The sequence below is a fragment of the Periplaneta americana genome, chromosome 1, assembly GCF_040183065.1.
Source record: "Periplaneta americana isolate PAMFEO1 chromosome 1, P.americana_PAMFEO1_priV1, whole genome shotgun sequence".
In the NCBI taxonomy this organism is placed as follows: Eukaryota; Metazoa; Arthropoda; class Insecta; order Blattodea; family Blattidae; genus Periplaneta; species Periplaneta americana.
The window spans coordinates 114362361-114366574 of record NC_091117.1 but is presented as its reverse complement, the minus strand read 5'-3'; the positions used below and the strand labels follow the sequence as shown (position 1 = coordinate 114366574).

Here is a 4214-nt window from a genome sequence, read left to right as displayed (position 1 = left end):
TCAGGCATCTTCCCCCGATCTACTCTAATAAGAAGACTTTCCGTTCTTTTCAGAAATCCTCTAGAATTTCCTACCTGCAAATCTTGCTTCATTGTTCAATTTGTTTTTATCATATTCATAGATCTCTGCATATTCGAAGACCAGTTTGTAATATTTGCTGGCATTCAAGGAAACCCCTTCCGAAAATTATTCAATAGAATGCCAGGCCAAATTCCTTTCTTGAATGAAAGTCAAAGGTTCTATGCAAGAACTGGAGACATCCAAAACATGTTCATGAATAATTAACTTGGACAGATCATTGTTTCCTAGTACTGATCTTTTAGATAAACCTTTCCGATTTTTTTCACTGCTTCTTTTATATCATTCTCATTCCATATTTTCCAGGCTCTCATAAAAAAGTTTTGGCGTCTGTAACATCATGAAATGGTCCATTTTATTCAGAAGTCGTGTGATAATTTGTCTTAGAATATTTATTCTTAAAAAAATATATAAACATCATAAAAATGAATTACTTTTTGGAATGTTTCTGTCCGAAATTAGGAACGTTATGTGTCCGAAAATAGGAACATTGCAATAATTACCCAAAATTCCCAAGCAAAAGTGTCCCGAGTTTTAAATAAGAAATATGAACCACAATGGCCAAACCCCTATTCTCTGGAATTAAAGCATAATAAGCCTTTTAAAAAATTTATCTTGTTTACAGCGAATCAATTATCGCTCAATATTACAAAAGGACGAAATATAAAGATACACTAATAACACTTGGTCACTTTCCGCTTTCTGGACATGAATTTCACAAACAATCTCACAGCCATGTGTAGCAATCACCCCTAGAATGTTATTGCTTTCTATAGACTAGCCAAACGAATGCGTAAAGGATTCTCTATAAGCACAGAATGACAAAACGTTACGAGTGTCCGGAAATAGGACATCAGTGAACTTGATCGTGAGTGTGTTAGTGATATACCCCTCTTCAAATATGCAAGGTTAACATCGTGTGATGTAGAACGTTCCTTTTCTCAACATAAGGCATTGTTCCCGGATAATAGGCAAATATTTATGATCCACAATCAGGAGATGACATTTTGTTGTGCACTACAACTCCAGTCAGCATTTTATATTTGATGTTTAGCAGCAATTGGTGAGTTTCAATACATTTTTTTCTACTAACATTCTGATGCTTTTGTTATCATTTTGATAAAATATAGGCCTAATATATATATATATATATATATATATATATATATATATATATATATTTAGTTTTAGCACATATGTTTCAAATTTTTAGCACATAAAAAATAAATATTTCTAAGCTTTTTAGCACATTAAAATCCGGGCTCTAGTTATCATATATTTGGCACAATTGAAATCAATAGGCTACAACTTGTCTTTCTAAACCTCACTCACTTTGTTGGAAGATTAATAAATTGGAAAAAATTATCTTTACGAAATATGCCTTTGGGAATATATTATTTTGGAAGGGTTGTTATAGAGAATACTATCTTCGGGAAAATTGAGTTGGGAAAGTGTCCGCCAACTGTAAAGGATATGTCACAGAACTGACATTTCCATACATAAGAGTTACTGCTCACAATCAGACACAAAAATGGTATAATTACATTTTTTTCAAATAATAATTCACTTACAACATTATGTTTGTCGTTGTTTCAGTGGTTAAATGTTAGTCAGTTGGGAAATAAATTTCAAGGACATTTCTTGGCCAATTTCGTGATGTCTAGCCGTATGCTAAAAAATATGTCATTGTGCCTTAGTTTGATTCTCTGTACACACAAGCAAAACTCAAAAAAGCATATCCACCCATCCACCCATCCATATACCTAACTACCTGCCTGCCTGCCTGATAAAATTCACTTCGATGATTGTAATATTACCAGTGAAATAAAATTATTTCCGACCTTGCACTTATGACAGGAACTATTCTTTCGCACAGTCGTTTAAATGTTTACTTAGCTCACAGTTTAAACAATAAGAAATTCGAATAATTTCAAGTGAAAAATTATTCCGGAGCCGAGTATCGACCCAGGAACCACACATGACACAGTCACAATTTTTCCATTTATATCCATACAAGTCAAATGGACTGATAAGATGCCAGAAACCCAACTTTGAGTGCACATAACTCTGTGTGACTTAAATTGTGGCTTTCTGTTAACATATCTCCAGTAATGTATATATTATACAAATTTGGCTTTCAGATAATAGCTTCCTGTGAAGCAGACTTCAATAATTTCAAGGAAGAAATTATTCCGGGGCCGAGTATCGATCCTGGGACCCTTCGCTCAGCGCACGAATCCTCTACCGACTGAGCTACCTAGGAACCGCACACGACACCGTTACAATTTTTCCCTTTATATCCACACAACTCAAATGGGATGACAAGATGCCAGAAACCCAACGTTGAGTGCACACAACTCTGTGTGACTTAAATTGTGGCTTTCTATTAACGTACCTCCAGTAACGTATACCCCGTGTTTAAATTATCTTCACAAATTCAGATGTAAATAACTAAATAATGAAACGAGGTATCACAGTTCTGTTTTTTTTAATGTGAAATAGAATCTCTCGAAGTTGTACTTTTACCACCTCAATGCATTTCTATGTGTGCCCCCCTTGTCGCCCTTAGGATATCAAGGCGATAATCGTTTTCCTGCCACGTCCGCTGCAGTACCTCCACAGTAACTGATGCGATGGCGTCTTGAATTCTTTGTCGTAGGACTTGAATACTGGGAAGTGGCGTCTGGTATACAATATCCTTTGCGTAGAAAAAGAAATCCAAAGGGGTTATGTCAGGTGATAGTAGTGGCCTAGGAAAATGGTTATCTAAGAATGTGCGTATCTCCAGAGCCCAGTGAGGTGGTACACCACCCTGTTTGAAAAAGATACCTGGTTGGAGATACTCTAGTTGAGGGAAAACAAATTCCTGTAGCATATCCAGGTAAGTATTAAGTGTTAATAGTCTCTTCAGCAAAGAAAAATGATTTTATTGTGCATAAGACCACACCACACATTAACACCTTTGGATTATTGCGATTGATTGCTCGAATCTTGCGAGGCTTTTAAGACTCCAAAATCCGATAGGATGGATTAATAGGGAGGGCGGAAGCATTTAGAAGCGGATTTCTCTCGAATGTTCTAAAAAGCCACGCGAATCGAAGATTCCAGAATATTTCCTGTAGTAATAAAAAAAGCACGAGTTGCCGACAAAGAGTCAGTCTTCAAGTCAGTTTTGGACATCAGGCGAGTTCGACGTGCACTGAACAGCATCTGGGAGACCTCGGTTCAACGTGCAGTGGACCGCAGCTGAGAGACTTGGGTTCGACGTGCAGTGAACAGGATCTGGGAGATCTGGGTTCCACGTGCAGTGGACCACAGCTCGGGATACCTGGGTTCGACGTGCAGTGAACTGGAGTGAGTGAGTCCGTGACTGTGACCGTGTCCACTAGGCGAGTGTGACGTAGTTCGGGAGACCCGAGTTCGACGTGTACTGACCTTGAGCGGTGAGCTAGAAGAACTGGCCAAGGCAAGCAAACTGTGAACCGAGAACTGACAGCACATATTGCAAATAGTGCATTGTGAGCATTAAATGAAATTAGGAGTACATTGTTGTTCGTCTCAATAATACACGTCGTGCATTGTCATTGTCGTCGTGTGGAGTGCAATAACGACTATTGTGTTGCTGTGTTGAGTGGAATATCCATTGAGGTCGGGTGAATTATAAAAAATTTAGTCACATTGTTGTCGGGTGTGCGGTGGTTAAAGCAGAATAAAAGTCACAATATTATACAATTCTGGCTTTCAGGTAATAATTCTGTGAAGCAGACTTGAATAAATTCAAGGAAAAAAATTGTTCCTGGGCCGAGAATCGATCCCGGGACCCTTCGCTCAGGGCACGAATGCTCTACCGACTAAGCTACCCAGGAAATCTCAAGGGGAGACCTTAAATGAGAGAGAGAGATATGTGATAAAATACGGTAATTACTTATTTCGCTGAACGTTCATTGCATCAATTCTTCTCAGTGTGTACTTCGATGATTGGATTGTGGAGAAATTGTGTAATGAAGGCGAAGATTTTCATGTGTGCGTCTGAAGGAACGAAGAACAATACATTCACTGTCTCTTCTATTGAAGATCATGCATATTTCTACTCCAAATTATCTGCTATCGCGCTTATAATTTCTTACAACTCTTCG

The 4214-nt window shown here is 37.9% G+C and overlaps 1 non-coding gene across 1 annotated transcript; it reads right to left on the bottom strand.

Annotated features, from left to right (window-relative positions):
* Positions 1 to 3871: 3871 nt before the first annotated feature.
* TRNAR-CCU (transfer RNA arginine (anticodon CCU)) lies at positions 3872 to 3944 on the bottom strand. Its single transcript has one exon. It is a non-coding gene; the product is annotated as a tRNA-Arg (tRNA).
* Positions 3945 to 4214: the final 270 nt, after the last annotated feature.